The sequence below is a fragment of the Cavia porcellus genome, unplaced genomic scaffold (assembly GCF_034190915.1).
Source record: "Cavia porcellus strain 051 isolate PalLab524CR breed Dunkin Hartley unplaced genomic scaffold, mCavPor4.1 scaffold_10, whole genome shotgun sequence".
Taxonomy (NCBI): Eukaryota; Metazoa; Chordata; class Mammalia; order Rodentia; family Caviidae; genus Cavia; species Cavia porcellus.
In genome coordinates this window covers 74,604,023-74,628,407 of record NW_026947493.1, presented here as the reverse complement: position 1 = coordinate 74,628,407, position 24,385 = coordinate 74,604,023, and the positions used below count along the sequence as shown (strand labels likewise).

The 24,385-nt window shown below is 36.2% G+C and overlaps 1 long non-coding RNA gene across 1 annotated transcript in view; it reads left to right on the top strand.

Annotated features, from left to right (window-relative positions):
* Nucleotides 1-24,385, top strand: part of LOC134477786 (uncharacterized) — a 77,314-nt gene that overhangs the window by 7,863 nt on the left and 45,066 nt on the right. The window contains exon 2 of the long non-coding RNA XR_010049979.1: nt 2,997-3,051. This is a non-coding gene — a long non-coding RNA (uncharacterized LOC134477786). The remainder of the gene's footprint in view (nt 1-2,996; nt 3,052-24,385) is intronic.

Below are 24,385 nucleotides of genomic sequence, written 5' to 3'. Positions count from 1 at the left end.
CACCATTTGGAAGGCAAACTGAAGAGAGACACAGTCAAAACCACATACCTGCAGGCATTCTTAATTCTGATATGCACAAACTTGAGATATAAGAATTTATTTAAAACCAGTACATTTTTCTGGGAACAGTCGTATATGCCAGTAATCCCAGCACTCAGGAGGCTGAGGCAGGAGGAGCACCATGATTCTGAGGCCAGAGTGGGCTACATAGTGAGGTCAAGACCAGCTTGAAGTATCTGGCCAGGCCCTGTGTCATAAATAAATACATAAATAAATAAAACAAAATAAAATAAAAATTAAAATAATCTAGCAAATTTTGAGTTATTTCGTTGAATAGCAACAGATAACTGGTAAAATACCCTTGCTATTTCCTACTGTAGGAGCAGCATTTTCCTTATCATTCCATTGTAATTGCTTATGTCCTTACTCATTGAAAGTTATGTGAAAACAAACCGAATTTCTTTTTTGCTTGTAATTATAAGTCAAGACTTAGTACTGTGACTGTCAAAAAAAGGAATATTAAACACCAAGAGTACAAAAGGGAGAGAAAGACATCTCCTTCCATTTGACCAGAATCAATAAACATGGATGGCCTTCATAGCTTTTCCACAGTATCCATCAACTGACTCCTTAAAAGCAAACCTAACAGAAACTAAGTATCAATTAATATAAAGTTGTAAAACTAAACCCATGTTTTCATCCTTTATTTTTTAGCGTCGTGTTTGTATTACATAACGACTGCATTCCTCATGGGGAGCTGGCGGGTGAAAACAACACACCTCAACTTTCTGTATTTTAATAAAAGCAATCTTTGTAGTTTAGAACTGCATCAAGTAAGGTTTCCAAAAGGATTCACTTCCTCAAGTAAACCGTGTGACTGGTCCTCGCTCCAGGCAGTAACACCAGGGTCTTCATCGTCAGTTTAAATAGTAGCACGTTGCTAATTAACTGAAAAGCTTTGGATTTCTCTGTTTAGAAGCAAGTGTTAGGACAACGGACAGAAAATGGTTTAAATCATAGAGGCAGATGGGGTTTAGGAGCTCTAGCCAAAGATCACCTGAAAATTTCCCAAAAGTCTATGGACGTTTTTAAGGTTTATGAAATGGATGGAAGAGAACTATTTTTAATACCAACTGCTTTCAAATGAAATAGAAGCTTCTTTTGTTCTGTGAAACACACTGATCTATTTAAATATACAAATGTAGAGCTGGAACAGAGTTTAGGATTCAAGTTAAAGACAGATGAAATGATAGCTCCAGAAATCAACGCGGAAGAATAATAGAAAGGGATGAACGCAAAGGTAACAACCCAGAAAAGTTCAAAACTACGGAGCACAGAAAATAATTATTAGGCATCCTTTCAGTCCATGCTAGGCGTTGCCTAAAGGTCCATTTGAGAATTATTTTATTATATAGAAATGTTCTTTGTCTAGTAAATATGCAGTTTGCATCTCTGCAAAAAAACTGATAATCATACAAATGATTCAGATCCACAAACATACATGCCAATGTTTTTCTAGAGTTCAATTTCTATCCTGTAAAAAAATATAGGACCCCAAACAGTACATATAATTGTCCTGAGAGGTATTGATTATTTTTGATGTGCTAGCATATTAATTTCTCTAATATTTAACAAGTTTATATTTTTCAGCATTCCTCAAAATGTGTACATTTAAAAATTATTCTGTACTAAGTAATGCACTTAAAGTCTTCCTCTTGAAAGTCCATTTTAAAATGGAGATAACTAAGAACCTCATCCTTATGTATTCCTGTGATATTTTAGACATGTATTTGTCTTAAATAATATGTGGAGGGCAAAGAAAGCTTTGAGAGGAAGGCAAAGTCTTTTCACATCACTATTAAATGAAGCAAAAAATTTTAAATGTTAATAATAGATTATTCTTATAGAGTACATTCCATTCTTTTTAAAACAAGATATCTTTCATCATACTGTCATCCTTTACTTTTTAAAAAATTTACTACCACAAAATTGCATTTTGTACAATTAGTATGATACTTATTTTGTTTTAGTGTAAAGCTGTCTCTATAATATTTAGTATCAAATACACAGGTGGCTTTTTTCCGGACTAAAACAGGAAAGGTTTCAAACCATTAAAGATCCAAATCTGACTAATCAATAATTCGTCTGATTAGCAGGCCTGAGGGCCACATACTCCTGTATCCTTCCTTCACTGCAAACCACAGTCCACTTGTTAGACTTTAAACATCTCTTAATTTTGCCAAGTTGCAACAAGTACTCTACAGAGTTCACAGTAGTCCCTGGTTATAAAAAAAATTTGAGTATCAAACCATTTTATTGCCCTAGTGTTCTGATTAAATGAGATCCTTTTACTTAAAAAAGAATATATTTGCTGGGGAACTCGGTGATGTAACACTTCTCTAGCACACACTAGGCCCCGGATTTGATTCCCAGATTCCACCAATCATAAGAATAGTAATCAAAAAGTTAAAAACTAAAATAAATAAACAATATAATTTTTCCCTGCAAGGTACACTAAATTACCATTATTCCTTTCTCATTTGTTTATCTTAACTTTTATTTTCTACCATGATCCAATTACACCTGATGTTCTGACAATTGTTTTCTGTAAAGAAAAAAGAAGGTATATCAATCCAATATTTAACATTACCTTTGAAAGGTTAAAACAATGGTCTATAGAAATTACTAATGAATATTTTATCATCATAAAACCTAGAGCTGAGAAGCTCAGTAATCTTTCCTATAAGAATACTTGTATATTGTCTGATGGGGAACAAATCTGTGTGATTCCCAACTTGGGCAACAATCCTGGTGGTGTCCAAGGTCCTGATGGTAAGATGGGGCTGGCAATAGGTGTAACTGCAGGGACATTTGAACCCATCTCCTATGAAGCTCTAGTCTTTCTTCTTGAAAGAAAACAAAAATAATTCTGTTGCTTTTTGTCTCTCTTTTTTTTAATAAAGTGCTTTTTCACTATTTCATTTTATATGTTACAGTTTCAGGGAATCAAACTGGGGAGGAAAATGAAGTTGCTAGAAAACAGGAATAAAGGTAGGAAAACAACTTCTTTATTCTCTGGCAGTCTGAAAATTAATATTGTAATTAAATTAAGAACTTTCCTTTACTTGCTTTGGAAGAGGTTGCAACCTTATCTCTACATCAAATTAAAACTCAAGCTTTGATGAAGAAAAGCAATTTACATGCAAATAATGGTTTCGGAATATCCATCTTATTTTCTATTCTGTTTTAGTAATTAAAGAGGTGACTTCTTTCTCTTGCACGCAATCTATGCCTCTCAAACCAACTCAGAGCTTATTCCTTGCTCCCCCTTTTGTACCATCTATACTTGCGTTCTTCACCTATCTTATGACTGTATGCTGATTCCTTTCAAAAACATTTTCCTCTGTGTCAGTCAGCTCTCCATCACTATAGCAAATACTTGAGATAGTTAACCTGTGAAGACCAAAGGTTTATTTTTGTCTCACAGGTTTGAAGGCTCTACTCCACCATCCATTGGCCCCATTGCTTTGGAATCATAGGAGGTAGCACCTCAAGGTAGGGAGCATGCAGCAGAAGAAAAGGACTCACTCATGGTCAGGGAATAAATATGAGAAGGGAAAAGGTCTGGTATCCCTTCAAGGACACTGCCACAGAGGTCAAGGACCAATCCTAGACCATAACTTTTAGGATTAACCATCCCTCAATAGCACCACAGCCTGGAAACCAAGGCTTTGTGTCCTGAGGACACAGTCAATATCCAGGCTATGATATCCTCAAGCTCTTCACCTATGGATTGCAGTCTTATATATCTGATGAACTTTTCAACAGATCAGTTTAAATTTCTAATATCATCTCAAAATCGTCCACATGGCCCAGCATCTTCCCCTTCGTATTTGTCACTTGTATTCTTTTCATCTCAGTTTCAAAAGACTTAGAAGCAGCCTGTGTCTGCTCATTCTCCCACACCCTGCCTATCATGTACCAGCAGTTCTTGTGCATTCCATCTTCAAAGATATCCATCCATCCTGAGGACACTTCTGTCTCTGTTTCCTGCTCTCATGCTGTCCAGACTCTACTCTTACCCACTCATGGATCTCCTCGACATAGAACTTGCTCCCTTCAGCCCTCCAGTCAGAATGATCATGTTTAAACTTTATTTAGATCACGTGCTTCTGTTTCTGAACCCCTATTGAATTTACCATTCACACCTATAAAGAAGAACCAAAGTATTTACAATAACTCATAATATCCTAGAACAATGATTCTTTCTCAACCACTCATGATGTTTGCCTACCAGAGGATATTTGGCAGCGTCGAGAGGTATTTTTGATTACCACAATGCAGGGCTAGGAAACATCTGTCACTTCATAGAGTGTCCCATAAAAGCAAGAAAGGCTTTATCAGGCTTCTGGATAACAGTACAAACAGTACAAAATATGAATTTGAAAGTAATCAGCATAAAGACATAAGATTGGGTGAAGAGGGCGAGTACAGATGGTACCAAGGAATGATGAGCCTTTTGCCCACCTCTTTGATGCCTTTGAGAAGCGCTTGACTGGGTTGTTTTGTTTCTTTTTGCTGGCTGCAGAAATGGCCCAGTGAGAGCTAAGGAGCAGTCTGCCACGGTGGAATTCTCAGGTCTTCTTCAGGCTTGAGTACAGTACTTTGATTTCATTTTGATTCCATAATCACCAGAAAAGTCCTTTTTAAAATTCGTAGGCCTGCAATCAAGGACCGTGGTATTGACTAATTAGTTCCCATTTCTGACTCCCCGTGTGTGTGTTGTTTATCCTTGAATGATGGTGCAACAGACAAAAGGTGGCTGCTCCTTAAGAGAGAGAAATCATTCAGATACCTGCCTGGCACCTTTCCTCTTGGCAACACTGAAAGCATCCCAACTATGGAGAAACATCAGTATATTCTCCATTTGTCTTTACTAGACACCTCCAGAGAACTGCAGGTTGGGGCCCAGTCAATCTCCATAGTTTGGAGAGGGAAGTCCAACTCTTCACCATGGAGCACAGATGAAATGGCTATTGCTTTTACTGTCCATTATAAACACTGCCACACTCATTCAGCAGACATTCAAAGGTTAAACATTCCAATCCCCTTCCCTTGATGGTGACCTCATATGAGTTGGTCAGTTTTACTCAAAACAAGCAGGACTGACCCCTTAACTGGAATGTCACTAGGGTTCCTACTGGAATCTGGCAAGCCAGCAGGCACACTGTGTCCTCCTATCTTTTGAGGCCAATGTGAGCTGCTCAAATGGAGAGCTAAGAATCCTTCTTCAGACCTCCAAGGGGACTCAAGAAATCTTGATGGCACACCTTCCTGTTGGGACATGGAGAGGTCCCTGCTCCATCCACGAATGCCATGACTGGTGACCAAAGAGGTCAACATGATCAGTCTTCCCAGCCAGTGCATCAGACACAATGGCAAACAGAAACACCAAAACAACCCAAGATTTGGAGGCAGATTTACTTACACCAGCAGGCACTGATTGGGATCAGTCCCACAATATCAGGCCCCAGTCTCTGGTGGAGTTTGCAAGTGGGAAGCATACAGAAACAGAGTGCTTGGATGTCTTTGATTGTTTCTTGCACTATGCATCGTAGTGACCAGCTTTGTATCACAGTGCTCAGCTACTTCTAAGAAACAGAAGTAACAGATCTGATACCTGGACAGCTAACAGAAACTGAAGTATACTGGATGAGGAGGGCATTTTCTGCTATAGGTTTAGTCAATAAATAATCAAAAAGGTGACATTTTATATCAAAAGCTAAATTTCATTTCTCAGAGATTTACAAATGAAATAATTGCTATTCTACCAATAATAAATTATTATTTTATTATAATAATAATTTACATTTACAATGACTATTTTTCTGTTTTCATTTTTAAATTTAAGAAACTCTTTAGTATGTAAAATAAGACAGTTGATAGTGTCATAACCTATTACACACTATGTAGTTCTCTGTAGAACTAATCTATTACCCCAAGTTTGAATCATTTGAAGTAACACCATAAAAAGCAAGAGGGGTTCTACAGTATCACTTTGTCATCAGGTGAGGGCACATTGAAGATTTTTAAATCCTAGACATGTAGTGGAATTCCTGGAGCACAGTTGGGATAATGCTTCAGATTCCTCATAAATGAATGATGTGCCTTTACTTTGTCTTAACCCACAAATATCAAGTCACTTACATAATGGATTTCTAAAGCAATCTCTTTTTATTTGACTGAGGCATATGATGAGATAGTAGATGCAGTCATTCAGGCAGATTCCTTGACAAAGCTCTCCTAAATAGAATCACCTTAGAGAATTCACCACTGCCCACATTGATCCTGTGGAGTGCTCACAAATGAAAGATGTAGAGTCCAGTATCGATTCTGTGAGTATTTTATTTGGCTTGCACAAATATCTTGATTTCTCATATTTTTAATCAAATCAATTGTCAATGTTAAAACAGTTCACATAAAATTCTGGATTTTCTACTTCTTCAGACACAGTAAAAGCTTCATCAGGAATCAAGTGATAGGTGCTCCTTCCATACTAAATATGCAATCTGTCAAATTTTGTTTTGCTTTGTTTTTTGCTATTCCTTGTGGCCAGTGTCCTGTTTGCTTATTCGCTTAAATTCTCTGGCTTCCATACGAACCTGTGTCTTAAAAAGTGTCCTGAAGCAAAAGCACTTAAAAGCCTTCATCTCGAGACCCCTTTGACGATACTGTTGACAGTTGCACAGAGGTTTGGTTTCTGTAGTTTACATCCGCTGATACATTCTGATATTGGAAATCCAAGCTGAGAGATGTTTCATTATATCCATTACTTGATAAGACAAACAACATGAAAAATTTCTATTTTCCAAAACAAACAAAAAGTGAGTGGAGTGGCAGCACTTACCAAGTTTCTTTCATATCTGGCTTACAAGAAGTCCCCATGGATCTTCATACAACCTACGCTGATGAATTATTTTCATGCAAAAATTGGGTCCCATGTAGATATGTAGCTGGAGGAAATGAGTAGCAGTTTGTTAATCTTTCAGATAGCTTTAAATTTTTCTTTAATAATACACGAGAACACTGAAAATGGTAGTATGAAATCATATCAATAATTTTTCATCATCTGTTGCATTAAAATTCACTGGTGTATTCTGCATTTTCAGTAGATATTTTACTCATGCATGATTTGTAACATCATCTATTGGTATTTAGAAAATATTGTTTCACTGAACTTTACAGGTATAGCAAAAGTTGATGCATCTTATTATGAAAAATGTTATTATGATATGTTAAAAAGCATGAGATAGTATAACTGCTGATCTCATTAGAAAAGCGTGGCTGATAAAAGTTATTCAAAATTATAAATTTTACTCTAAAGATAAAATTCTACCTTTGGAATATATCAAATATTGTCAACTGTTTCCTGAAACTAATGGGATTTGTTCACTTTCAAAAATATATCTGCAAAATATCAAGTAAAAATAACCCCTGGTTACCTCCGTTTTTCAGGTAAGCAGAATGTTTCACGAGAAAAATGAATTTGTTCAGTTCACAAATGTTTCTTATCAGTTCTACGTCCTCGTGTCTACAGGACATGCCCTACTGCTCTAGGATGTTGTTCATTGTATCAACTTGAGAAATTTAGTTTAGCTAAGTGATTCAGCAGGGGCTCAGGGTCCTCACTTTGTAAACATTCTGAGCCTGTGCAAGAGAAGGGCACTGAAATGGCGTAAGTGCCACACTCATCTGAGGGAAGATAATGTGCATACAATATAACAGAGGAAAAGACCTTGCTTCCCTACCCCCAGTTTGCTCTTGTTGCTTTTGTGTCTTCTGCCATCTTGAACTGTTGTCCTTGTGCCATGCCACCCTGCCTAGGAGCTGAAACTTCCATGAACTGAACTACATGAAACCTTTTCCTCTTTACTATTGGATTTTGGATATTTTGTCTCAGCAATGAAAGAAAAGTAACCAAAACAGCATTCTTTTGGATTAATCAACTTGCTCAATTAGCATGTTTCTTTACCTACAGAACCAATTATTTCATCACAATGTATCTTTATGATTCTGGAATCAGACCAAAGATTGGTGAGCACAAAGATTGATAGGTAATCTCAAGAATTGTCTTGCTAAACCATAGCTAAATTTGACTAACTTGCTTTACCTATAGAGTACGTCTCTCCCAGGACATGTTGGTTTTCCACTGAAGTCAGTGCATGATAAACAGAAGAACTTTGATTCTAGGGCTTCCCTTCCTTGATCCCAACTAGTAACCTGAACGTCTTCCCCAATGCGTGGTCAGATGTTCGTTGCTGCACTCTCCACAGCTGTCCTCCAGTTCTACAGTCTATGAGATTTAACTCAGACCACTGGCTTTTGATTTTTCAGATTCTTCTGATAAAATTGTCCTCATCATATTGATTTTCAGAAGTAATTGTCTCTCTCATATACATAGTGGTCATATCAACTATAATGTACTTTTTTCTTTTGTAGTCCTTCAGTGTTGTCTCTGTACATCATTTCAGCCCCTCTGCTAGAAATATCACCTTCCCTTCTGTCCCAACCATCAGAACTGTGACATTGTGGCAAGAAACTATCTACAAAGTCTCCTTCTCTATGTAGCATTTCCTCCTTGAATAAACTGAGATTGTCACCCCCATCAAATGAAGCCATATCCTCTCAATTTGCAGCCCACTACTCAGTCTGTCATCTGCTTTCACTTGAAAATTAAAATGCTAACTTGTTTGTTCACGGAAATGGAAAATTAAAGGGGTATTTGAAAGAGGAAAAGCTTTAAAATACAGCATCCATGTCAGGATGACACCAGGATGTCACTTATAACTGGATAAAAGTTAATGGAAGTATACAAATCATAAGCAATTCCATGCACAAAGAATGTTAGTAATTTCCTAAATATAAAGAATTATGATCTAAAAGAGCAAGTAGTCAACACAATTACTAGACTCCTTTTGCTATTAGACCAACCAGGTTAAGAACCAGGAATATATATATATATATATATATATATATATATATATATATATTGTCTGTGAGACAGGGTCTCACTATGCAGTCCAGGCTGGCCTTGTGCTCACTTTGTAGCTGAGGCTGGTCTGGAACTCACAATGATCCTCCTGCTTCAGCCTCTGGAGTGCTGGGATTACAGGTATGAACCATCACATCCAGTTCAAGAACTAGAAATATTTATATTACACTATTCCAATAGGAAGTTATGAGAAAACATATCAGTAGTATAGAATTAGGGCTTTTATAGAAAATAAAAAAGATATTATAGCAAATGAATGCCAGCTGACAATAAATAAATAAATACATAAATAAACAAATCAGATATTCTTGGTGGGCGAGGACAAAGAGAGCAAATGACTTAATGAGAGTGACAGAGAGGTAGCTACGAGGGAAAAAATGTTTTCCATAGATTCAGATAAAATAGACAGATTAATAGACATCAGACAAGATGTAACTGAAGTCATCCATGAAATTAATGTTTACCTATTGTCAAAGAAGAAAAATGATACCTTATAGCAAAATCATAGCTCAAAGTTTATAAACCATTTTATTTAAATTTTCTCAATTTACCCTCATATGCAACCTGGTAAGTGCACATCCCACCATTTCACAGGTGAGGAGAAATGCTAAACGCCCGGGTGATTTTTTTTCCAAGGTCTTCCAGGAATGTGAGCATCAGAGCGCAAGTCCAAGACTTGCATATATTATTCAGACTCAATATTACTTGCTAATGTGAGTTCTAAAAATGTGTCCCAGATTTCTCCATCTAATGCAGACCCAGTCACCCATTTCTATCCCTTCTGCTTCTGGGAATGACACTGTATGAGAAATCTACATTACCATGGTGACTGGCTGCAGTACAAATTCATGATCTGCAACCTCAGCTGGGCCTTCAGCTCCGCAGTCATTTACTCTTGACCAGCTGGCTCCTTATCCTGTTCCTCAGCGCATAACCCATGCCGGTTATCACCCTCTCCTCCCACTCCACACTACCCTTCTCCTCCCGTCTCACTTCCGGCAAATGAATTCCCCGCTGGGTCAGGATGCCCTTTCATATATACTTCTCCACCCACACAGATTTACTTAGCTTCCCCCATTCTGTTTCCGGCCTCTCTCGTAGGGAAACTCTGCTCTTCCTCTTCTCTGTGGCTCATTTTCATTTTCCAAGCTGATTTCTTTAGCTGTCTTTCCTATGATCACCTACCTTACAAACCTGCTTTCTTTTCCTCCACTTGAAAGCCTCTATAGCGGGGGTGCCTAGACTGCCAGTCCTCTGTCCCCTTCCTTCCCCATCATTCCTGTTGGAAGTAAGTGATTCCGCTTCCTCGCCTGTTGGTTCAACTGGCCCAGAACAGTGTGCCTGCTAGCAGTTCACAAACGTGCTTCAATCAGTAAGTAAATAAATGAGCGTGAACTTCTACTTTGAAGCTTCTAAATATATTTATGAGTAGAGACTGTTGACTTCAACAAAAATGATTTTAAAACTGCTTTGCATTTCCAACATGGAAGAAACCTGGTTTCTTTACTCTCTGGATTTGAACTGCGTATTCTCCATGGCTGTCTTCCTTCAGGTCCCTGACCACCTCCAACCCCTCAGACATGAACTCTTCTTCCCCACAGGTCACACTGTACTATGCTGCTACACTGTGCATTGCTGCTAAGCAAACAACCTGAGCCTTGCCGCTCTGTTGGGCAGGGATCTAGGGGTCTTGCATGGATTCCCTGATATGGTGAATTCAGGCAGTGATTTAAACTGGACATGTCTTTGGGCTTCTGAGTTACATATCCAGTAAGGGTGGCCAGATTAGCTGGGTCTGGTGGAGTCTTCCTCTCCTTATGCAGCCTCGCTAGGCAGCTGGGCTGAACTTGCTCATAAAGCAATAGTCTTGGTGTAACTGGAATTTCCACTTAATGGTAAAATTGAGGGTTTCAGGAGACTGAGGCAGGGCTGCAAGGCTTCTGCTGACCACACCCTGGAAGTCTATAACACCACTTTTGCTATATTCCATTAGTTATGAGTATGAGACAGAGCTAGTTCTGATTTGAGGAAAGGAAATCATAGAAGAGCACAAATACTGAGAGGCATAGTTTACTGGAAGACTACACTACATGAGAACTAACTTCAAAGGCTCAAATATACTCAGTTGTTTACAGCCATACCTTGGTACTCAACTGGTTTGAAACTCATTGAGTTAGGTACCTGATGCATTTTGACATGAAAATTCTGTCCATGTACTTGTCATTTGCTTGGAGCTAGATGCCCAAGTTAGAGCTTATCAGTGTTGATCGCCCTGTTCCTTGCTACCCTTTCCTTTTACTGCATAGTAGAATTGCAGTATTTAGTAAGACTATCAAACAAATGACACAGGTTAAGAAAAGTATAGCATCTATTGACACCAACCATGTGCCCAGCACTATGTTTGCTGCTGAACCTGAGGTTGGTTACTAAGCACCTTGAGCCATCTGTTTTTAACTAAGGAAGCAATATCACATGCCAGAGAAAAGCTGGTCTCCTTAACTCATGGTGCTTGGAAAACTGGTGATCCATATGCAGGAGAATGAATCTAGATCCATGTCCCTCACCTGGTCTTAACATCAAATCAAAATGGATCGAAGACCTAGATACAAAAATAGAAATACTGAATTCAGTGGAAGACAAAACAGGTAAAACTCTCAAAAATCTAGACATAGGAAAGAACTTCTTCAACAGAATACAACTTCAAAAAAGTATAGTACCAGCAATCAGTAAATGAGATTATGTCAAATTTGTACAGCAAAGGAAACAACCAACAAAGTGAAGGAACAATTTACAGTACACGGAAATCTTTTTGCCAACTACCCCTCTGACAGAAGGCCAATATCTAGCATACACAAAGAATTCCAAAAACCTTTGACATCGACAAATGAAAGACCCAATAAAAATAAGTAATTGAAATAAATAGATAACTTTCATTAGACGTGCAATGACCAATGAATATAGGAAACACTGTCCAGCATCTTTGTCCATTAAAGAAATGCAAATCCAAACATCACTGAGATTCCATCTACTCCAATAAGAAATACTACTGTTCAGAACTCAAAAAACAATAAATATTGGCAAGGTTGTGAGACAAAAGGAACACTTCTATATTTTTGGTGAGAATATAAACTATTATAAAATCGACAGAAATCAGTATGGCGATTCTTCAAAAGACTAAAAATAGAAATTCTATCTAACCAAGCAATACCTCTTCTGGGTATCTTCTCTGAAAGTGTTAAAATCATCATAATGATATACACACACGAAGCTTGTGACAGCATAACTCTTAATAGCTAACAAGGAAGTGATTTATATGCCCATCAACAAATAAAAAGCTTAAGGTAGTATGATGTAGGTATACATGTGCATCTATCACATACTCAGTGAAGTACTACTGAGTCATTAAGGAGGATGTAGTTGAGCTATTTACAGGAAAATGAATGTACCTTGAGATTGCAATGCTAAATGAAATAAGACACAGGAAGGTATATATCATATGGCTTCTCTAATACAAAAGCTAAAATGTAAATAATTTTAAAAGCAAGATAGCAAGGAAAAAAAGGAGGTGGACTCTTGGAGATGGAAAGAACTTGGGGAGGATGAGAGGAGAGAGTGGGGGAGGGGTGAATACAGTGACCAAGATTCAGTGTGCACAAGTACCTAACAAGAAGAAATTACTCACTATCTATAACAAGTAGAATCTAACAATTTTTAAATAATGAAATACAAATTAATTCTGTTACATCTATATGCTATTTGTGGGTCAATCAAATGATATTTATGATTGGTACTAATCCAGACCTTAATTTGGCAAATGAAAATTTGGTTACCAAGATTGCAGTAGCATCCAGGGAGCACCACAAATTTGGATAGGTAGCTTGGTAGACAAGAAGGAAGGAAAGGACAGGAGAAGCAAAGAAAAGGGAAGGAAAATATGAAGATCAAACATATCTTCTCTTCAGAAAACCTACTCAAAATTATTCAGCAGAGTTCCTTAACAAACATTAAGACATTAATCTGGAAATATATAGAGCTTTCAAGGTTTAAAGATAGCAAAAATGATAAAGCTTAAGCAAAAAGCTAATCTGAAGAACTTCATATGTTTTGCAATAAACTATCAAATACCAATAAGGTTTTAAAATTCATACGCATATGCTATCTGCATATTTCCAATATGTATAATAAGCACAAGCTTAAACTACATTGTATGTTTTGTAAACGTGTCACTTACATGAAATGATATTCTCAGAAAGGATTTCCACTTGGCTTTGAAATATTATTATTTTAAAGCTGAAAAGCCTGAGTATAATGTTATATAAGAAACACCAGATGGTAACCATATCATGCTATAATGAAATTTGCAAATGAAAACTGAGGAGGGAAATAATATTCCCAATGGTTGATATGCTGAAATAATTGTTTTGCTAGAGACAAAAATTAAATCCAAGCCATATATTAAAGCTAAAATATACCATAATAATATCTCATAAAATAAAAAGCATCTACATTTATCTTAAAATCTTAAGTTAAATATAAAACTTACTAAAATTTTACACTGATACTAATTTACAGGAAATAAAATGTCAATAACTATTTTCTTCTTTCACTCTCATTCTCTATAAAAAAATAAAATGCTAAAAGCTACATGGGCATTTTTCATCATCAAAGTATTTCTGCCATCCATTTACTCTTTGATGTGCCCTTCTTTTATCTATTCTCTAAATTAAACTCTTCCATTTTAAAATGATTTACCTAGTTACTCTACTTTTTAATTTCTAGCAATTATTTCCTACAAGTTTAAAAGGCTCAACAAGTTAATAAATTCATCCTCAGCCAAGTCAAACTTTTTGTTTTAAACATTAAAACAATTGAATAAAGAAATCAAAGATCCATTCCAATTAAGCTAATTTGACTATAAAAGAGTAGATTTCACATCCTGTCACATCATTTAATAAAATAACAATTAAAACTATAAGTATAAAATTAATAGTTGAAATACTTTTTAAAATTACAGGAAGTATCCCAATCCCGGTTTTTAAATCATACAACAAAGCTACTGTGGATAAAAACAGAATGGTAGTCAGACGCCAGCCCTCTCCTATGAGTCTGCACCATTCATGGCCTACAGGAGAGGAAATCAAGAAGTCAACAAGAAGCTAAGGAGGTCTTAGCTTCTGGCTACCTGGGGGAGAGCCAGATGTCAGCCCCTTCCAGCACAGAGGCAGGAGAAAAGCACAGCCAATGTTCTCCTTCCTCCCCCTGCCAAGCAATCAGCTGATCTGGATAAACACAGGCTGTGATGATAGCTAATGAGGTAAAATACAACTTAATGCTTGTAGGGCTTAGTGTTTCACTAACTTTGCAGGCCTAAAGCCAGTAACAGTACACAATGTAGCACACATGGGGGATCTCCTTCTGAAGGTGGTGGCCATTATTGATTCCCTAGTATCTTGTTTTGCAATTATGTGTCCTTGTCATTGTCTTATTTGGTTGGGTTTTGTTCAGTTTTATCTTGTTAGATTTTGTTATCCCTTTGGCAGCTATTTCAAAGATGACAAGATATATTATGGTAGCCATTTTTGATTTATAATTATCTTGTTTTGAAGTCCTATATTGCATTCATTGCTTTGTTTTTATTGGTTCTATTCTATTTCTGTTTTGCTTGATTTAACTGTGTCTGGAAGTGTGGGCAGTTGTTTTGAAGACAACCAGAGGTACTATGCTAACCACTGTTGATTTCCTATTACCTTGTTTTGAAGACCTGTATCATTTACACTGTTTGTTTTGATTGGCTTTATTCTTTTTTATTTTTCTTGGGTTTTTTTTCTCTCTAAAATAAAATTTTAAAAAACATTTTGAGAAAAATAGAATGGTACTGCTAAGAAACAGACCAGAGGATCAACAGAACAGATTAGAAGATGCACAAACAACTCCAAACACACTCAGCACATTATTTGTGACAGTGTCAAATACATTCCCTGGAAAAAGAGCCTCTTTAATCAATGGAACAGGAAAAACTGGTTTTCCCTATGCCAGAATCTAAAATTAAACCTGTATCTTTCACCATTCACTAAACTGAAATTCAAATGGATCAAAGATCCAAATACTAAAATAGGAACACTGAGTCTGGGGGAAGACAGAATAGGTGGAACTCTTGAAGATGTAGGCACAGGCAAAGATTTTATGAACAAAATTTAGACCATAACGGAAATATTACAAAAGATCGACAACTCGCATCTCATCTTGTTAAAAAGCTTTGGCACGCCAACAGAAATCATCAGCAAGTGAAAAGACAACCCACCAAGTAGGAAAACATTTTTGCCAGCTGTTTTTCAAACAAAGGTCTAATATCTAGAATGCATTAAAAAAACTAAACCAAAAATCAGACTTCCCAGATTCAAACACCAAGTCTAAAAATGAGTATTTGAGATGAATGCACACTTATCAGATGAAGTAAAAATGGCAAATAAATTATGAAAATCTTTTCAACATCACTGGTCACTTGAGAAACGCAAATTAAAATAACACTGAGATTCCATCTCACTGCAGAAAAAATGACTATCATTAAGAAACCAACCAAAAACAAATCGTTACGAGGTTATGGGGAAAAAAAGGAACACTTCTCCACTGTTGGAAGCATGTAGACTGGTACAATCATGGTGGAAATCAATGTGGAGATTCCTCAGAAAATTAAAACCAGTGCTTCCACTTGACCAGGTATTCCCTTTATTCATGTATTGCCAAAAGAATTAAAAGCATCATACCATAGTGATATATGCACACCCATATTTATAGCAATTCAGTTTGTAATAGCTAAATCTTAGAAACAGCTCAAATGCCAATCAGCTGATGAATGGATAAAGAAATGTTGGTTTTTTTATGTAGTGAAGTACTACTCAGCCTTAAAGAAGGAAGAGCTTGAGGCATTTCTATATAAATGGATAGACCCTGAGACCATACTCTTCAGTGAAATAAATCAAACACGCATCACATTGTTCCTCTGGTGTGAGAAACTGAAAGTGTAAATAAGAACCAGAAAGGATAAGAGATACTATGAAATAGGAAGAAAATGCTCAGTTGGGAAGGGGATCTAGGGAAGAATAAGGGGAAAGAAAAGAAAAAATAAGAGAAAATAGAAACAAAACTTTTGTAGATGAGGAGGGGAAGAGGGATTGAAAGGAAGATAAAGAAATGGGAAAATAAAAGGAATCGAGGTAAGTCATGTACAGGTACAAAGTCTCTATCATGAAAGTGATCAATATGCATATTTTAAGTGTATCAATAATCTTAATTAATAAAAAAGCACCTATGGTCCTTTTAAGTGAAATTTTGTTTTCATGCATTATAAGTGTTTTTGCCAGGTACATATGCAACAGATTCATTGAATATTTCAATGGATACTTGAAAATCTCAAAGAACATTTCCTGCTGATGTTACTCTATTGTCTCCACAGGGGTGTTTACTCTAATGGTCACTGGTTTTAACTACTTTTCCTTTTTGTATTAGCTATATAGCAATTATTTTAAAATCTTTTTCTGTGTAAACTGCAGTACACATTTATTACCTATATATGGCTCTTCATTACAACATTTATACTAAATATTATTCACTGGGTTTTTTTTTCATTTTTGGTAGAACAACTTTTAGTGGAATAATAATACTAAGTTCAACATCTTTATTGACTAGCCTCTAATCTGATAGCAGAATACATATATAAATTTATTAATATTATAGAATTCATTTCATTTTAAGCAAAAAATTGCTTAGAACTTACTGGGCCTCACCCACTGATGAGTTCAGCTCTGTCTTGTCTGCAGTATCTCGGTTCCCAACGCACTCCCTGTGCTGGATGACACGTGTAATATTTTCTATAACCTCCAGGGCTGAGGGAAGGCAGAGGGGAGAGGGGCACAGCTTAGGGCAGCGCCTCAAGAGCCGCATGTTGGAGCTGGGCGTGCCAGCCTCTGACCCACTGACCTCACTGACCCATGTTGCTGCCCATTTTCTCTGGACAGCTGAACTGAGATATTCTTCTTCTCTGACCAGTAAGCATGTTCTTTCCTCTTTTCACTGTCAGCAATTTAAATAATTCTCCCAGAGCCATAGCACTCCTCATAACAGCTTTGCTAACAATGATGACAGATTTGAGGTGTCAGACTACGTAGCACCTGTGAAGATGTTTAGCGTGGCCAGGGTTCAAACAACATAAACCAATGAATAAGCCCCTTAACTGTGGCACTGACCCTTCACCTAGGCAACCTGCCTCACCAGTCTGTGTTACCACACATCTCCCATTCTTCCTCTGAGTCCTGCAGGATCCAATTGGCAGCTCCAGTTGGCAATGTTAGCAGAGAGTCTACTGTCAAAGTGAAACATTTGTCACTAAATGTCAGTTAAACATTCCTCTTCTTGTTAAGCTGTAATATTCACCACCATAGTCATCACCCAACCATTTAGAACCATAAAGCCTAACTTTAACTTGACATAGAAAATGAAAAATGGTCTGATCTCTCACAGGTGACATCTCATTACCTATGTGTACTACTTAGTAAATTCTGGTTCTTGTTAAGGTGGGTTTATAGTTCCTTTCACTAGAATTGTCAAAACTGTTTGTTAGAAGTATCACAATCTTATCCTGTAGTTTACCTAAATAAACTCAAAAACTCAGTACTGATGGGTTCTTCCCATGTGAAGCTCTGCCAGGCTCAGGTGGCACCTGCACAATTTGGCAAAGGACCCTGGAGTGACAGTGCATCCCTCCAGTGTTGACTTCTGAGTTCTTCTTTCAAGACAAATTAAACTTCCCACTCTTCAGAAAGCGCCAACATTCCCCGGATCAGCCACCAATACGTCATTCTGCCCACCCCTTCAAACTCCACCCCATCAGACCTAATAGAAGCCCGTGGCTTGTCTGCCTCAGAAAGACTATGCACTCTTCTGCAGCCTTCCCGTGCTCACAATAAAGGCCCTTTTTTTCCTTTTTCTTTTTTCTGCTTTTGCTTCTCTACCAGGCTGAGGAAAAACCTAAAATTACTATCCCCACAGGCAAGAGAAATCAAAGAAAACTCACAAAATGATGATTAAGAAGAACAATGAAGTAAATTGGCACAATCAAAGAACTATTCAGAAAGCTTGAGATTAATAATGATGTAAAATTTAAAAACTGAACAGAGAATGTGGGTAACAGGTTTATTGTGAAGGAAAGTTCACAACCTCATTATCTCAGGGTTTAGGATTTATCATTAAAATACATGTTTCTGAAATCCTTTAGTGGTACCTGTAAAACATGAAAGTCACAGGGATGAGAGTTCTTATCTTGAGTTCTTAAAACCTAAAATCGTATATTAAAACTAAAGAAGTTTCTGCTAGAGTAGCTATAAATGTAGAATTCATATAATTATAAACTACAATGAATTAAGAATAAAAATTATTTTAATGATTCTGATAACTATTTCTCTCATAATTATTCTAGGCTATATCAGTACCATTAATGAATTCTGTCATTTACATCATCAACATCCACAACTTGTACGGTTAGATAAAGTACAGGAAATTTCAACATATTAGTGAATAAATGCCTATCATTAAGCATGTAAAAATTATTGTGGGAACATAAATAATAAGGTGAGTTAGTATTTAGTTTTTACATGCTACTGAGGTTTATGTAGTGTTCCATATTTAATTTTCACAAATATTTTGATTATTATTTAAAGATCCATTTTAGAGGTTAAAAACAAGTGATGTTCATAAAGTTAAGCAATTTCTCAAGGCCGTGCATCTTGTATCCAATTCTAGATTCATCCTTGTATTTTCTCTTTCTGCTGATGACTTTAATTGGAATGAAAAGAGAGCTTATTCTCTCAATGTTTGTTATGTTCAGAGAGTCTGGCCACTTCCTTGAAGGACCCTGTATTTTAGCACAATACAGTAATGATTAATGGTCTGCTGTAAATCCTTAACACAAATATCACTTTTTTCCTGTTTTCTTTCTCTTCGTTGCCCTCTTTTTCAGTCTAATAGACTTCTACATGTTATGAATATGTTGAATAATATTCACATGCACAAACTATCAAATAAAGTATCTGAAAATCACAAGGCAATGTTCTGATAAGTGACAATCATACAAGTCATAAAATATCCTCTTTTACGAATCAGATCAAAGATACCCTGTTATCTTGTTTTGAAGCCTTGTAATGCTTTCATTCCTATGTTTTGATTGGCTTTGTTCTGTTTTGTTTTGTTTGATGTGATGGTGTGTGATGGTATGCACAGCTATTTTGAAGAAAACAAGAGACATTGTGGTAGCCATTGTTGATTTCCTGTTGTCTTATTTTGAAGTTCTGTATCTGTTCTGTATCTGGTACTGCTCTGTTCTGATTTTCTTTATTGTTTTGTTTCATTTCTTTTTATTGTCTTTAAAATAAAAAAATAAACAATGTCATATTAGAAAGTAGCTTTCTCATGATCAATTTGATAACTTGATAAATTTCATAATTATTCATAATTGTACTCTGTTGTTGTTCATATCTAGAATGCCACTCAAAATTCTCATGCTCTCCGAGGCTAGATGTTTGGAAGGTGATTGGAATGTGGTGGTATTACACTCATCCATGAGTTCACCCATTGAGTTCAGCATTGAATATACTGTTAGAAGTTTAGGCCTAGTTGAAAGAGGTATGTCACTGGGGGTGTGAAATATATGCAAATTATGAAATTAATAAACCTAGCTAATTAACATACGTGTTGCACTTATTTTTGACATGATAGCATTTAAAATCCAACAATTTTCAAGAGTACAATAAGAAACCTTGATACTATTAACTATGGTTATGATGTTGTACGGTAGATCTCTTGAATTTGTCCCTCTTGTCTAAATGAAATTTTCCATCCTTTGACCAATATTTCTCCACCCACACTCTGCTCTCAGTTGTGCTAATCATTATCCTATTCTACTTCTACTACCTGAAGTTGTTTAGAATCTACATGTATCTGAACTCTTGAAATATTTGCCTTTCTGTACATGGCTTGTTTCACTTAAAATATTGTCTTCTAAGTTCATTTATGTTACAAATAACAGGGTTTATTAGTCAGAGTTCTTTACAGAAATAGCACAATAAAACATATACCTAATTATAAAGGAAAATGTATGACACTGGCTTACATTGCTGAAGGCTGGGGAGTTCCACGTGGCTATCTCCGAAATAGCCAGATAAACCAGTAGCTGTTCAGTCCAAGCAACTAGAAGCCTCAGAACAAGAGGAACCAGTGAGGCAGCTTCAAGTCTAAGCCTGAATACTTGGAAGCTCTATGAGTCCTCACTGCTATGCATCTGTATTAGTCAGGGTTTTATAAAAAGAACATATATAACACAAGATATACCAATGTATAAGAAATGACAAGATCGGCTTACAGTGTCAGCCAGAGTCAGATGAGGAAGCAAGCAGACAGTGCCTGCACACTGGAGACTCAAGGATTCAATCCAAGGTCTGGAGTTCATTGCAGTGTCCTGTGTAAGTCTGCACCAGGAGGCCAATAGGTCTACAATGGAAGGCTGAAGGGTCTGCACTGGAAGGTTGAAGGATCCAAGGCAGATGCCAAAGAGTCTGCACTGGAAACCAGGAAACAGCATCCAAGTTGAAGGTGAAGCCTGGAGCTCCTCTAAAGAACAAAACCTCATCAGTCCTTCCTCCTTCCCTTTTAGACCATGCAGGCAATGAGCCACCCTAGAGTATAGAATTGCCAAGTGATTTAGTTAAGCTTCTAAATATCTCAAGTTGATACAATCAACCACTGCAATGTCCATGTTCAAAGGAGGAAGAAACTGGAGTCTGATGCCCATAAATGATGGCAGATGATGGTCGCAAACACACCCACTCAAGAAGAATCAAGCTTGCATATTTGCAAGTTTCCTCTTTTTTCCACTTGTTACTGCATTTGGCCCCAAGCTTGCTGAATGTGCCACCCACATTCAGAACAGGTCTTCCCACCCCAGTTCAGTCACCTGCAGTCGTGCCTGGCAACACATCCAGAAGTGTGCCTTACCGGTTTTCCAGGCATCTCTCAATGCAATGAAGTCAATGACAAAGTTAAATATCACAAAGATTCCCTTCTCTTAGGCCAGAATGTGTGTATAAACTACATCTTCTTTATCCATTCATCTGCTGATGGATACCTAGGTTGATTCCATTTCTTGGCCTCTGTGAATAGTTTTGCAATAAACAGAAGATTGCAAATATCTATTCAAGATCCTATTTTCAGTTTCTTGAATACACACATACAAGTGAGACTGATCATACTATAGGTCTGTTTTTAACATTCTGAGAACCTGTCAGACTGGTTTCCATAAAAGTAATGCTGATTTACATTTCTACCATGAGTCTACAGAAGTTCTCTTTTCTTCACAATCTTACCAGCACTAATTTTTTACCTTTTGATAATAGCTATTATCAGTAGAGTCAGGTGATTTCATGATTTTGATTTTGATTTCCTGGCCTCTACTGAAATGGTGCAATTTTGCATATACCTATTGCCCATTTGTTACCTTCTTTGACAAAATAGCTAATAAGACTTTTAACTGGATTTTAATTAAGATGTTTGTTTTCTCGCAAGTTGCTTGACTTCATTGTAATTTTAGATATTAATCTCTCATCATTATATGGTTTCAAATATTTCCTCCCATTCTACAGACTGTGTTCTGAGTTCATTTCATCACAGAAATTTCTAATTTAATTTGATCCTATTGGTATGTTTTTATTTTTGTTGTCTGTACTTGTGAGATCATTGCCAGCATGAATGTCATGGGGCCAATTAATGCATTTTGACTTAATTTTTGTACATGAGGTGAGATAAAGTTCTAATTTGATTCTTCTGCATTTGGATATCCAATGTCCCGATAGTATTTATCAAAGAAAATGTCTTTTTGCAATTGCTTATTCTTGGCACCTTTCCTAAAATCTCTTTTCTAAAAAACCATTTATATCTAATGAAATCTTTGATGACAGTCATTCTGGGAAATTTCATAAGATACAGTTTTTTGTTCTTTAATTTTCTCTTCTAATATTTTTAATATACATTTTAACTTGTGCATTAAAACTTTCTTACCTCATTGTCTGTGTTTTACTATCAGAAGTGATGTATTTGTCTCTGTTTTATTGCCATAGAAGTTTTATTTGCTCACTTTCTTTTATTCTTTTCATTTTTGTTGCTATTATATTCTTTCTTTATGGAAAACAATGTACTTTTCTTATAAATTATATCCATTCTATGGATTTAATCATTTTAAAAATGCAGACACATTCTGTAGAAACCATGATACACATCATGGTTTTTGTGTTTAAACCTTATAGAATATACATGTCTCCATATAGTGTTTTATGGTTGATGTATACATGAGAACGTTTTATGTTTACATTTTTAAATTAGCAAAATGACATTTACAAAAAATTTAAAGTTATAATTGAAATATAGCTGCTAAAATGTTAAATGTTTCAAAAATCATGTGCGGTGTTAATGAAGGGATGTGTATCTTGGGTGCTGCTGGCACTACACAAAACTGTATGTTTACTCACATAAAAAATAGATGTGTAATCGGAGCTTGCCCACATCAGAGACTAGGGAACTCACCCTGTTAAATTTTTAAAAGTTTTCTAAAGCTCCTTTGTGCAGAAGTACTGCTAAACTATTCACAACTACTTTTCTTTTTAAAACTTTTATTGGTCCACAGTTGCAGTTCATGGTTACATTCACTGTAGGGAACTGGTATGTATGCATAACTTATCTAGGTTCTTTTCCTCCATTCTTTTCATCTCCAGTTATTTTGCCAGCATCAGATTCATTTATTTGTCTTAGAAGAACTTATAAAGCTAATCATCACATATAGAAATTAACAACTAGACATAGTAGGCCAAGATATTATAAAACACATAAATCAATTGTACTAATCAAGATACACTTTTAGATAGTCTATCGATGCTTTGATTATTTTTTCTCTTTTTTCCTATTATCTATTATTTTGTACTTTATATACTGATTTTTCATATAAGGAAAGTCATGAGCTATTTAAGCCTGTATATATGATTAATTTCGCTTAACATTGTGGTCTCAGGTGCACCCATTTTTCCACAAATGACGCACTCATCATGTGTAAGTATCACATCGTAACTATTTCTCTGGGTCTGAGGTTTTGCCTGAAATCACCTGTGGCACCTACTTTGCACTATCACTTCCATAATTTTTGCAGGCGGCAGTGATCACTTTAGTCATCAACTCCCTGCTCTTCCACTCACTTCAAGCTATGAGTAATTTTAGTTACAGAAAGTGTCTTGGTTTTTATCGTGAACTTGCCTGCCTTTTAAAACACATTTGCTTTTTCCTCTGTTTTTGCTGAATTGCAGTGCAAACACAGAGTTTACATTACATTAGTAAAAATAGAGCAACTATTAATAACAAAATTAATTATTAGGTAATGAGGAAGCAAAGTTTTAAGTATTTCACAAGCTTATAGTGTTCCCCCTTATATGCAAATGTTTTATAATGTCTAAACTACATTTTAGAAAATCTGATTGGTAGTTTGAGAGCAATAAGTAATACATTACCATTTTTCCAATGTAAAGTGCTGGAAAATAAGTTTCCAGTTATTATTTTCCTACAAAATATCTGTTTTTCATTATTTCAGACTATCACTGTTAAGTAAATTATGCCTGTAATTTATTTTTAAAAACCATTTCTTGGTCCATGACCTCAAATTCTTAGTGGAAATGCACTTCTTGGTGTATCTATAGACTGACATTCAAATTGAACTATATCATTGTATAGTGTAACAATATTCTGAAAAGTTTTCTAATAAGAATCTTACTTGGTTTTACTTAAATCTTCATGTTAACACCTGGTTTAGCAATTTCTTCCTCACTTGTGGATTGTAATTTTAGAACACAAGTCCACACTCAGTGCCGGCTTGTAATTTTTGGTTTTTATCAAGACATTTTTTCACCCACCCAAAGTATCAGGACGAAGCATCATATTCCCTGAGGGGGTGGGTGGAAGTTTTTGCAGCCTTCTTTTCCATAGATAGCTAAACCAGCTTTTAAGGTCATGTTTATTAGGAGCCCTAATTCTGTCTTCCTTGATGGGTCCAAATTCTTGTTTTCTGCCTTTCTGAGAATGTACAGTAAACATATACTAATAAGCATAAAAAGGGGAAATAAAAGGAAAGATCTGTTTAAAGCACAATGGATTTTAATATAGCTGAGGCCAAAAAATTCATTGCTACGGTTTCAAATTTTGCATTACAACTAAGACTTCCAAAATTGCAACTTGGCAAATTTTTGTGCAGCA